Source organism: Balaenoptera borealis, assembly GCF_965194805.1.
Source record: "Balaenoptera borealis genome assembly, chromosome: 1".
Classification (NCBI taxonomy): domain Eukaryota; kingdom Metazoa; phylum Chordata; class Mammalia; order Artiodactyla; family Balaenopteridae; genus Balaenoptera; species Balaenoptera borealis.
In genome coordinates, this window is record NC_138860.1 from 152,152,366 (window position 1) to 152,166,569 (window position 14,204).

The 14,204-nt window shown below is 35.7% G+C and overlaps 1 protein-coding gene across 3 annotated transcripts in view; it reads left to right on the plus strand.

Moving 5' to 3' along the window:
* Positions 1-14,204, plus strand: part of FAF1 (Fas associated factor 1) — a 481,277-nt gene that overhangs the window by 251,076 nt on the left and 215,997 nt on the right. The gene's annotated exons all lie outside the window — the stretch shown is intronic.

A 14,204-nucleotide genomic window follows, 5' to 3' on the forward strand; every position in this document is an offset into this window, starting at 1 on the left:
GAGCTTGAGGAGTCAGGCTCCCTGACTTCAGACTATACTGCAAAGCTACAGTAATGAAGACAGTATGGTACTGGCACAAAAACAAAAATGTAGATCAGTGGAACAGGATGGAAAGCCTAGAGATAAATGCATGCACATATGGTCACCTTATCTTTGATAAAGGAGGCAAGAATATACAGTGGAGAAAAGACAGCCTCTTCAATAAGTGGTGCTGGGAAAACTGGACAGCCACATGTAAAAGAATGAAATTAAAACACTCCCTAACTCCATACACAAAAATAAACTCAAGATGGATTAAAGATCTAAATGTAAAGCCAGACACTATAAAACTCTTAGAGGAAAACATAGGCAGAACACTCTATGACAAAAATCACAGCAAGATCGTTTTTTACCCACCTCCAAGAGAAATGGAAATAAAAACAAAAATAAACAAATGAGACCTAATCAAACTTAAAAGCTTTTGCACAGCAAAGGAAACCATAAACAAGACCAAAAGACAGCCCTCAGAATGGGAGAAAATATTTGCAAGTGAAGCAACTGACAAAGGATTAATCTCCAAAATTTACAGGCAGCTCATGTAGCTCAATATCAAAAAAAACAAACAACCCAATCCAAAAATGGGCAGAAGACCTAAATAGACATTTCTCCAAAGAACATATACAGATTGCCAGCAAACACATGAAAGGATGTTCAACATCACTAATCATTAGAGAAATGCAAATCAAAACTACAATGAGATATCATCTCACACTGGTCAGAATGGCCATCATCAAAAAATCTACAAACAGTAAATGCTGGAGAGGGTGTGGAGAAAAGGAAACCCATTTGCACCGTTGGTGGGAATGTAAATTGATACAGCCACTATGGAGAACAGTATGGAGGTTCCTTAAAAAACTAAAAATAGAACTACCATACGACCCAGCGATCCCACTACTGGGCATATACCCTGAGAAAACCATAATTCAAAAAGAGTCATGTACCACAATGTTCATTGCAGCTCTATTTACAATAGCCAGGACATGGAAGCAATCTAAGTGTCCATCGACAGATGAATGGATAGAGAAGATGTGGCACATATATACAATGGAATATTACTCAGCCATAAAAAGAAATGAAATTGAGTTATTTGTAGTGAGGTGGATGGACCTAGAGACTGTCATACAGAGTGAAGTAAGTCAGAAAGAGAAAAACAAATACCGTATGCTAACACATATATATGGAATCTAAAAAAAAAAATGGTTCTGATGAACCTAGGGGCACGGCAGGAATAAAGATGCAGACATAGAGAATTGAGCTGAGGACATGGGGAGGGGGAAGGGTAAGCTGGGACGAAGTGAGAGAGTGGCATGGACACGTATACGCTACCAAATGTAAAACAGATAGCTAGTGGGAAGCAGCCGCATAGCACAGGGAGATCAGCTCGGTGCTTTCTGACCACCAAGAGGGGTGGGATAGGGAGGGTGGGAGGGAGGGAGATGCAAGAGGGAAGAGATATGGGGACATATGTATATGTATAACTGATTCACTTTGTTATAAAGCAGAAACTAACACACTATTGTAAAGCAATTATACTGCAATAAAGATGTTAAAAAAAAAAAATGAGTAAGAATTTTCCAAGGGACAAGAGGAAAAAGCATGGAGGCATGAAAGTAACCGCGTTTTAAGGAAACGTTATTTTTTTGATATACATAGAAAAAAAGGTTTCTTTTATCTTCAGATCCTGTCAGGGTCTACCCAGCATAGTGCTTGACATATAGAAAGTTGTTAATGTTTGAATAATAAACGAAGTGATATGAGTCTACTACAAGTCAGCATAACCTGTTCTCTATGTCCATCTCTTGCTTCTACTTTCTTCTGAAGTATCTTTATTCTTAGTCAGTAGCTTCCCAAGTAGTGATATAGTGGCTACTACATAAAGCTCTGAGTTTATTCTGCCAGTATAGTAACTTAAGTGAAATTTGCCTTTCTCATGGTTACAGCAGAATTCTTGCTGCTGATTTAAATGACTCAGCTTGGGTCATATATTCATCTTTAAACATATAACTTGGTGGGTCATAGGATAATAATAAATTATTAATTTAGAGAAGTAGGTGGTGGCCAAATCATTCTAAGAACAGTGGGATGCTTTTGGAGGTTTTAAATAGAGAAATTATATGACCTAGTTTTTGTTTTTTAAAAATGCTCTTTTTGCTCTGTGTGTAGAGTGGATTGCAGAAGGCAAAAGTGAAAGCACCTAGACTAGTGAGGTGGTTCTCGTTATAGTCCAGCTGAGAGATTATGATAGTCTTGTTTTGGTTATGGATTAAGAGGGAATGGATGGTGAGATTAAGGGGGAAATGAAAGATGATTCCTGAAATCTTGACTTGAGTAACTGAGTGAATGGTAGTGTCATTTATTGAAATAGGGAGGACTGAATGTGATGATAATTTAGTTTTGGCTGTTACATTTTCATTGTCTATTAAATGTCTGTGTGGAGAAGCAGGTGTATCAGTTGGGCAAGTCCTTTTCTCATCTTTAAAGTGGAAATAATGCCATATATTTAATAGGGATACTGAGGGATGTGGTAATGTATAAAGCATGTGGCATTTAATAGCTAGTTGAATGAATAAAGGAATAAATGAATGAAGTTGATATTTAAAAACCTAATAACTACACCTTTTAAAAAATTGGAACTGGCTTCCCTATGTAATTTTGTTTCCACATTTAGCAACTACAAAACAATGTACCCTGTGTTCATTCATTGTATTTGGTAGATAAAGATTCTGGCATAGGAAAATGTTTTTTAAAGAGCAACTAATTTTACTTTATCAGGTTGTCTAGTTCTTGCCCTCTTCCTTCTGTTTTACTTATAAAAATCGGTGAGTTCTGTGAAATGTGTAGGCTAGAGTTAAAAAGGTTTCCCTTTAGTACTGTGGTCAAACACTAATGAACTTGCCCTTAGATATATGCTTGACATTGCCTGACCCATGAGTTAAATAAAAATGACATTGCGGTTTTAATAGTGTACAGTTGCCTGGTTACTCAGTCTCTATACACTTGTCTATGAGGCTAATGCTATTTGGATTTATGAGAGATTGGAGAAATTCCATTTTTGTGCAGTTTTTAGATTCTGTATTTTGAGATATCTTAAAGGGTGAGGTGGGGGGTTACGGGTTGGTTAAAGCTGCTTATAGCAGGGGAAGGGCCTGATGCCAAGTGTTAATTTTGAATGGATAGTGGCTATCTCAAATAGTCTTAAGTTATCCAAAAAATACAAATTAATTATTTTTCTTTTGTAGTTTACATATGTGGCCTAGATTTGCTTCACAATTCATACTTTTTAAAATTTATTAATGTAAAATAAAGTGAAGAAAGTATCCCATACACTCAGGTTGACATTGAAAAGTATAACAACAATTTTTCCATCATAGTTTTTTTTTTTAATTACTCAAAAAAGTACATGAATAATACTTTCATGGTAAATGACTCAGGAACTCAGGAGTCTAAAAAATAAAACATGACCGTCCTACTTTGTGAATTGGGTGGATTTCTCTGAGATAGCTACTTAGAAATGAAATGTCTGGGTTAAAGGTTACATTCACTTATTTTGATAGATATTGCCAAATTCCCCCCTCAAAAATCTTTACCTACTTCTTCACCCACCAGCAGTATTAAGCATGCATGTTACATTGTATTCTTACCAAACAATAGATTGTCAATATTTTTAGTTGTTTCCTAATTGAAAGGTATAAATGGTATTTTGTTTTAATATGCATTTCCTTAATTACTCGAAATTAAACATTTTTTTCCGTATCATTAGCTTAGTGATATTATAGTAGTTTCCAAACCAGATTATTTTAGTATTTATTGAATTAAAAAATGATTAGTTAACATGCATATAGTAACAGTTAAATTATAATGACACCGACACACTTGATTCACATTGTTAGTTTTACTGTAGACCAACTGTATATTGTAGTGTGTAATTTATTGCTCTTTTTAGTATATCATAATTGGAATAAAATATAGAGAGGCAGAATAGCATAGTGGTTAAAAGTATGGACTACTGAGCCAGACTGCCTGGATCAGAATACTACTTCCAGAACTTATTGTTATTTGATGGTGGTTAAGTTACATATCCTCTCTGTGCCTCAGATGCCTTATCTCTGGATGAATGGATAAAGAAAATATGATTTATAAATATAATGGAATATTATTCATCCTTAAAAAAGAAGGAAATCCTGCCGTTAGCAGCAACATGGATGAACCTGGAAGACATTGTGCTAAGTGAAATAGACGGACGCAGAAGGACAATACTCCAAGATACCGCTTATATGAGGAATCTAAGATAATCAGATTTATAGAAGCAGAAAGTAGGATGGTGGTTGCCAGATGTTGGGGGAAGAAGGAAATGGGAAGGTATTAGTGAAAGGGCACAAAGTTTTTGTAATACAAGATGAATAATTCCTAGAGATCTACTGTAAAACACAGTGTCTATAGTTAACAGTACTGTATTGTATACTTAAAAATTTGCTAAGAGGGTGAATCTTATGTTAAGTGTTCTTATCACAAAATAAAAGTAATAGTAATGATAATAAATGAAGAGGATAGGAGGAAACTTTTGGAGGTGATGGATGGATTTATGGCATAAATTGTAGTGATAGTTTCATGGGTTCAGCTCATCAAATTGTACACATTAAATATGTATAGCTTTTTGTATTTTAATCATACCTCAATAAAGTGGTTTAAAAAAGAAAAATTGTGGGGACTTCCCTGGTGGTCCAGTGGTAAAGAGTCCGCCTTGCAATACAGGGGACGCGGGTTCGATCCCTGGTCAGAGAACTGAGATTCCACATGCCGTGGGGGAACTAAAGCCTACGTGCCACAACTACTGAGCCCATGCACCTCAACTAGAGAGCCTGCGTGCCGCGAACTACAGAGCCCATGTGCCCTGGGGCCCGCGCACCACAACTACAGAGCCGACCCACCCAGCCTGCGTGCCACAACTAGAGAAGAGAAAACCCACATGCCACAACTAGAGAGGAGCCTGTGCGCCACAACGAAAGATCCCGCATGCCTCAATGAAGATCCCACATGCTGCAACTAAGACCTGATGCAGCCAAAAATAAATAAAATAAATAAATAAATAATCAATAAATCTTAAAAAAAAGAAAAATTGTGAAAATAGTTAATATCTACAAAGTGCTTAGATTAGTACCTGTAAGTGTATTTGAATGTCTGCTAAATAAATTAATTAAATTCATAAATTTTACTGCACATTTAGTACATATAATTCTTTAACCACTAGGATCCCAGTATTTTCAACAAAACTTCATGATGCAAAGATATATTACAACTCAAGTGTCAATGTCTAAAAATCACATCTTAAATATGTGTTTTATAAGTATCTTCCAGTGTGATTATTAAATTGAAAAGAAGAAATTTTTCTCCTTTTTTTCTGGAATGAGGTGGAATGGGTAAAAAAGTAGTTTGTTTCATTTTCACATGTTCGTATGGTTGATCTTTAGAAACTAAGACTTTTGTTTAGTGCAGTGGGTACTGGTGTGATACGGTAGAAAAAACACAGATTGTTAAAGTTGGAAAGGATAGAGTTCAAATCCAGGTCTGCCACTTTAATAAAGTCATTTCTGTATACACAGGGTTGATGTGAGTATGAAATGTAGTAACACATGTAAAGTGGGTAGATCAGTGCCCTGGCATTCAATAAATGGTAGTTGCAGCTGTTACAATTGTCTCTTCTCTACCCTCCTAATACTTTATTGATATCTTTATCCTTATAATTATCACATTGTACCACGAATATTTGTTTCTGGGTGTGACCCTCACTGGGCTGCGACTTTCTTGAAGGCAAGAATATTATCTCTATCTATCTTTGTATCTCTCCTGCAGAGGTTGCACACTGACAACTACAAGACTGTTTTGTCTGGCTACGAGTTTTTGTCCCAGAGTGTTTTAAATTTGAATTGGTTGCCAACATTTAGATGTTTAAAAGCTTCACATTTCAAGACAAAACAAAACAATGCAGGATTCCTGGCTTCTGGCTTTTCTCGAAGAATCAGAAAATTCTAGCAATACTGAACCCCATAGCAGCAATCAGCTGTTCTGGAGTAGCAGCTGCCTCCTTCGAGAGGCATGCTGTCTGGTTTGCCATAGTCCCCAACACCCCAATATTGCCTCCTTAAAACTAAGGCTGAATGCCGTTTGCCCATCACATTTCACTCGTTTATGTTTCCTGTCTGGCTGCTCTAGACACTTGCATCTGAGAAAGCTTGCTCTAGTGACAGGGTTTGGAACTTAGGAAGTACTCAACAAATGTTTGTTGAATGAGTGAATGAATGAATGAACCATAAACATGCACGTATAGAAGGTTTACCAGATTTACTTTAAAGTGTCCAAGGTGATAGGGGTCTAGCTGTAGTTTAGCAACAGCTATTCCCATCATCTTTTTCAATATACAGCATGAGGAAGGAATGGTTATGCTGGGGGGTGGTCAGAGAATGATGCTCTGAAATAACTGGCTTTCATTGGATGTGATTACTAGGCTGCCACATTTTCAAGAATAGACACCCTCAAATTTATTCACTACTAGTATAATGCAGTGAAACATGACAAAAAATAAAATATGGGGACTTCCCTGTTGTCACAGTGGGTAAGAATCCGATCCGCCTGCCAATGCAGGGGACACGGGTTCGAGCCCAGGTCCAGGAAGATCCCACATGCCGCAGAGCAGCTAAGCCCGTGCGTCACAACTACTGAGCCTGGGCTCTAGAGCCCGCGAGCCACACTACTGAGCCCACGTGCCACAGCTACTGAAGCCCACACGCCTAGAGCCTGTGCTCCGCAACAAGAGAAGCCACTGCAATGAGAAGCCTGCGCACCGCAACAAAGAACAGCCCCCGCTCACCACAACTAGAGAAAGCCTGCGCAGCAACGAAGACCCAACACAGCCAAAAATAAAAAGATAAATAAATTTATTTTAAAAAAATAAAATACGATCAAATGCACTTGCCATTTATTTTGGAATGCATGACAATATCTTTTCACTTAAGCAAAACATACAAACAACACCCAACTGTGTTTGAAGACAAGGTATCTTTGATCAGAACTCTGAAATATTCCTTTGAGTTAGCTCTTAGTATAATAAACTTTATTAATTTGTACCTGACAGTAATTTGGTATTTATGATTATTTAGTCTAGTTGAACTGATGCATGTCTGTGAAGGAGGGGTTAGCCAAGTAAGTGAAAAGTATGGGTAACATTTCTTTGGTAAGGATTGGGGGTGGGTAATGGTCTACTGGAAAACTAGTTTTAGTTTTGGGGGGAAGTATCATAAACAGTAAAAAAGAGAAAGTGCCTCAGGGTCCCATAGGTTTCTTTTTGAATCCTGCTTCTGCTACATACTTGGAGAATTTGGACCCTCAGTTGCATTTTCTATAAAGAATAAAAACTGCATTGAAGTTGGTAATAAGAATTAAAGAATATATACGTGTATGTAAAGCATCTGACAGAACCTTTGCATTTCATGTTTTCTTTGCCTGGAACACACTTTCTGGGATTTGTACCTTCTCATTCAGGATTCAACCCATCCAAAGTAGAGAATGACTGGGAGGAGTAGAACTTAACCTAATTCTGAATTATCTTGTTTATATATTCATATTTCTTTTTTGTCTCTTTTCGCACCCCTCCCCCCACCATACACCTACTATGTAGAATGAACGTAAGCTCCATGAAGACAGAGACTTTGTCTTTTTAGTCACTACTACGAAATAGTGCCTTCCTCTAGTAGACACACTCAATAAATGTTTGTTGACTGGCTGGACAGCTGAATGAATGCTCATGAATTATTAACACTCAGTGAATGTACTTGTTAAACTTAGACCAGGTTTATTAGCTGCTTATATTGATAAGTCCAGTGAGAAATTCTCCTAGCACTTTGTTAGCAGTACATTATGTATTTCTTTTAAAATATATTTTACTGTCACCCTAATTTTTAGCACTAATAAAGAGATGAAATGGCTTTTGTAAGGAGGCAAAAGTTTTATATTTAATTCTTAACTCAGTCCTATCTGTAATTTTTTCATTCATTTATTCAGTCATTTTACCTTTAAAATAAAAATTTTACATTACCTTTAAAATAAAAGTCCTATAACAAGTGTATGTGTGTTGTAAATAACAATTCACACATTTTCTTCCCAACTAGATTTGGTTCCTTAAGGGAGTGTAGAAATCTGTATTTTGTCTACTCACAACTTTCTTTGCTGTATTGTAGTCACTTGAGTAATAGATGCTCAGTAAGAACTTATTGAATCAATAAGGGACTGAGTATGAGACTGGTAGTGGCTGTAGCATCCCTTACACCTGTCTTTCCAGCTCTGCTTCTATGAATGTTTTAGGGATCTTGGCCCAAAAGAAGGAATTAATTTTCAATCATCACTCACTTAAATAAAAAAAAAACTGCCAGGTGTACAGGAAACATGATTTATTATAGTAACATCTAAATCATTGTAGTCATTCCCAGGTAACCATTTTATATATGAATGCATGAATTGATGAATAATTAGACCCATATAATGTGGCAGCTATGTAAGTTATAAGCTTACATTTTTAACTAAAGAATATTCTACTGTCTTGGATATTTAATTATTATAATATATTATAGTTCATTATTGCTCTTTTTCTTTTTTTTCAAGTAAGGTATCATTACGTGTATTCTATCATTATTCCTTTAATTATGTGGAATTAATGCATATAGTTCCTATTAAAAACAATAAAAGAATAAGTATGAAAAATTAATTTAGCACAATATTTCTTCTTTGTGTCTCAAGGACTATAAAGAAATAAGAATGAGTTGAAGCATGTTTAAGTATATAGTATGTATATATAGTATACATAGTATATATAGCATGTATATATAGTATAGTAAACATCAGTGGTATATTTTTGTGTTGCTCTATATTCTTTACTTTCTTCATTTTAATCCACTATCCAGTAGGGTGGTTACTAGCCACATGTGGCAATTTGAATTTAAATTGATTAAAGTGAAATAAAGTTTGAAATCATTTTTCTTAGTCACACTAGCTGTGTTTTAATTACTCAGTAGCCACATGGGACTAGTGGCCACCCTATTGGACAGCACAGATATAGAACATTTCTGTCATCACAGAAAGTTCTTTTAGCAGCTGGTAGGCCTCATATACACAATTCCTTATCCCTTATTTTGCCACATTTACATTAGATTTTTTTGCTTGTAATTTGAAAATGAAGTTTAATATGTCTTAGAAATACTACCTTGCTTAACTTCTTGAAATCTCTTTTCCCCAGAATGGTTGTTTTATCAACTATATATTTAAAACAATATGTTTCTATTTTCCATGTATTAAGATAGTCAACACCTGCCATTTTCATCATTATTTAAGACTCTAAATTCTGTGATGAATACAGTTGAAGTAATGCCTTTAGGTATTATTCACTTTTAAGACAACACAACATATGATAATGTCTCCATGTGCCTTTTTTACCATATACAATGAAAAAAATACTTATTAAATGCTGATTTTTCCCCCCTTTATCTTATTAAGTAAATTATATGGACCTTTTTTATGGAAGCCTTCATAGTTAGAGATGTAAAACAGCAATTTCTTGGTTCTATAGCATGACATAGTTCAGAGCTGAGATTAGAGAAACCCCGTAGAGTTGTTAATACTTGAGGGCATCCCCAACTAGAAAAGTATGTGAATTTAGGCATGGGAGGAAGGAAGGATCTGCTTTAAATTTAGTGTAGGGTCACTGAATCTTAATGATAGATTAAACAAGGGAGGTAGAATAATGAATAGGGGTATGCAGTGTGTAGCACTAATACCAGAAGTCCATGGTTTGTGGCGGTTTTTTAATGTCCTTTCCCATATGGTTTTGAATAGAGTAGGTTATGGCAGGGATGAGCTAAGGAATAGCTTTGTTAATGAATAAATAGGAGTAATTTTTTTTAACAGGAGACTTCAGGCTGTTTATTTAGAATGCCTGCTTATTTGATAAATCATGTGATTAAAATTTTTTCTGATCTTAATAATACATTAAGAGGTGATACTAAGGTATTCCTGTTATTTTCTTTATAAATCAGCTGTATTTTCATTTCAGAGCCAGTCCTAATAGTGAAACCTTTGGGGTGTGATTTTAACTGCCTCAATTAAAAGCCAGTTGTGTGGAGCTTCTGAGCATTGGCATGATCAGCCCTTAGTTAGGGTTGAGTGTACAGTATTAGACTTTCGTTCATGGTGTCAATTCACTTTGAAAGGTTTAATTAAATTGTCATTTGGAACCAGTCTCCAGCTCTACCTCATTCACCTAAAATTAACTAGGTATGTAATTTTGGTGGTTATCCTCTTATTACAACTTTGCTCTTGGCCAAGGCAGCTACTTTTCTTAAGATATCCTTCCTGCCTTTCTACCCACATTTATCATCTCAGAGAGAGTAATGCTAAAATTAAGCTGATCTTGGAAAGTAGCAAGTTAAAAGCAGAAAACCTGACCAGACACACTTTTAAATATCTCTCAGGGCTCTTCTTTGGAGACTACTTAATATTTCCAAAAGGAGAGGTTAAGTAGGTTGTCTTTGGTGCCTTGGTTAAGCAGAGGGAAGGGAAATGTAACTCTCCTGACTCCAGGGCCCCAAATGCAAACACTGGCCTAGTTGTTCCCAAACTTTCTCCTTGATGTGGGTGACTTGAATGGTTTATTTTCACTTGATGAGCCACACCCCCAGGCACTTTAGTATTCATGGCAGACCCCCACACTAAGTCCCTTTGTTGTCTTTGTTTTTTGCATTTTTTTGTTAACAAGAAAAGATAAAATTATTAGAGACCTGATTATAGACTGAGGTTCCATTGCTGATGGTTCCCACCACTTTTTTCAGCATCTCAGAGAAAGGCAAAAGCCTGGATGGGCAACAGACAGCAGCAAAGCAAACATAAACATTATGTCTGAGCATCATTGTGGTGCTACCAGAGTGGGGAAGGATACACACAGTCTTCATCAAAATATAAAGATGGGTCTTCACCAAAAACAGTAAGACTGCCAGCATCTGAAAAATTTTGAAGTTTCTATAGAAGCAATGGTCCTTTAAGGGAAAGAAAAAAATTCTTAAGAGGAAAGAAGAAATGGATTAAGAATTTTTAAAATCTGCATTATTATCCTGACTTACGCATTAACTAAGTGAATGACATTTGCAAGGCAAGTAGTTTAATTTGTCTGTGTGTGTGTGTGTAAAATTTAAAAGAAAATAACAGTTCTGTGAAAAACAAATTAGCAGAGTAGATTAATGGCATTGCCCTACATCGTCTTCCTTATAGATGCAATTTTATTTTAGAACTTAAAGAGGTTGCAAATAAGACAGATATCTGATCAGAGTTTCACTTGTTCAAATCAAAAGCACAGAAGAGGGGTTGGCAACAGTGCCCAACCGTTGAGAGAGGGAAAGCTGGAATAACAAGATGGGGCAAATTGATTTACTGTATATTGGCAAAGTAGAAGCAGCAGGCCCATAGTGTGAATGTCTTCCTATATTTTTATTCCAGACAAAACTCTTATCATTAGTCTTGTGTAGAGACTCAGACGGCATTGGGCAAAAGTTTATACAAGGAAGAGCCTTTGCTAACCCTCACACGATAAAGTTTATTTACTGTTTTAACTATTCTTCTCCTTTTACCTTGATTTATTTTCCTTGAAAATTTTTTATCTTACTATTTCTTTCCCAGCTGTGTGTGACACCAGGAACCCTCTTACTGTGAAGGCAGCATTCAGTCATTGAAACAATAACAAGTTGCTATTTATTCTTGCAGTTGTCCTTCCTCTACAGCACTTAAAGTACAAAACTGACAGCCTGTAACTGCTCTTCATTGCCTGTTACAGCACAACAGGTATGAAGAGGCTCAGTTACTCTCTTGACAGAGGGTTCACCCATAGTTGGTCACTCGTACTCTTACTTGTTACCAGTTAATGCTCACCGTTCAGAGTAAGCATAATGAGTCTTATGGAAAATTCTTACCCATTACAATTATAAAAGTGTCAGGTGAAAAAAAATTTTAAGGATAATAACCCTTTATTTTATAGAAGAGGAAATTCAGGCTCGGAGAAGATATGTCATAGTCATAAAAGAATCTAGACTTTAGAGTCTTGTAGAACTCAATTAAATCCAAATCTCACCATTTACTAACTGGAGTAACCTTAGGCAAATTATTTATTGTCTCTGAGCCTCAGTTTCCTTATTTGTAAAATGAAGATAATAATACATGTAAAAGTTTATTGTGAGGATATATTAACATAAAACCTAGTTCCTGGTCTATAGAAGATGCTCAATAAATGTTCAGTTGCCTTTCTCTTTCCTTTCCCTTTCCTTTACTCAGGGTCACTCAGATAGTTAGTGGCACAGCTGAAGTGAACACCAGGTTGTTCTGGCTCCAAGTACATGTCTTTACTTTGAATGAAAACAAAACTTTTTTAAAAATTTTCTTATTGCAGAAGTAATAGACACTTAGAAAAGATAGATACACAGAAAATAAAAGTGACTCATAATCCCATGATGCAGAGGGAACAAATTTTAATATTTGTTCTATATCTTTTTTCTGTGCATATATATAGTGTACATACATATGTACATATACATATATGTATATGTATAACTTAATAAACAGAAATGGGCATAATTTTGTAACTTGATTTTTCTTTAATATTTAACAACTTTTTACGTTATTAAATATTCTTCTCCATTGGGGTCAGCAAACTTCTTCTGCAAAGGGCTAGATAATAAATATTTTAGGTATTGCAGGGCATGTGATCTCTGTTGCATCTATTCAAGTGTGCCCTCTTGGTAGTACAAAAGCATCCACAGACAGTATGTAAACAAATGGAGGTAGTGGTGTTCCAATACAACTTCATTTACAGAAACAGACAGCAGACTGGATTTAGCCTATTACTGGATATTAAATTTGTGCCAATTGTGTGTGTGTGTGTGTGTGTGTGTGTGTGTGTGTGTGTGTGTGATAATAAACAAGACTGCAGTGAATATCTTTGTAGCTAAATATTTGGCTTACATGTACGATTATGTCCTTAAGATTAACTTGTATATCGCTTCTGACATTATAACAAATGGTTTGTCTACTAAAATTCAGACTTAAAAATCAAAGTACTTCTGGTATACAAGTATTTCTTGGTTTATGTGACCAATCTTTAAAGTTGTACATAAAATTGAACTTTATAAAATGGTTTAAGTTTAAAGTAAAACTCCTTAAAAATGTTCTTATAATTGTTCCAGTTATTTCTAGGATTTACTTTTTTTACTTTTTTAAAAAATATTTATTTGGTTGCTCTGGGTCTTAGTTGCGGCAGGTGGGCTTCTTAGTTGTGGCTCACGGGCTCCTTAGTTGTGGCATGCAAAGTCTTAGTTGTGGCATGCATGTAGGATCTGGTTCCCTGACCAGGGATTGAACCCAGGCCCCCTGCATTGGGAACACAGAATCCTAACCACTGTACCACCAGGGAAGTCCCTAGGATCGACTTTTGACTTAATTAGTGTTTTCCTTTGTGGAAGGACTTATAAATTAATTTACCTGATTCTAAAAGGGGAAGTTTTAAGAGCATTTAATGAGTGACTGATGTTTGATTCATTGTGGACAATAAAAAACATTCACTTCTATGGTATCTATTAGGCCATTGTTGGAAAAACTTTGCTCTTACACTGTTTCCATAAAGTATAGAGAGGAAATATTGCCTTCTAGGATAAGGTCTTGACTGATTGATATGAGGTTAACCTCCCACTGTTTTTCCTTTGGGTCTTGTTTCAGCTAGCCTATGAGAGAGACCAAAAAAACAAACCAAAAACTGTTTAGTCTTTCCTTTGCTTCAAACAGTTCTCTGGTCTTTAGGGACATTTCCTCAATTCAGCTGATAGGTACAGGTGTCTTCCAAGTTTATTTAGTGTGACAATAGATGATTTATTGTGGATTTGCAGTTTTACTGCAATACCAAATATATATTATAGCCAGAAAGCAATCACACTTAAACTTAAGGCAGAAAAACTGAAGATTAACACAGATTTTCAATGATGAAGATTATTATTTATCAATTATTTCAGTGCTATGGAATCTGTAGTGAAGTAGTGCTATCTTTCATTACTTTCTTAGACTAAAAATAATCACTTTATCATCGAAAA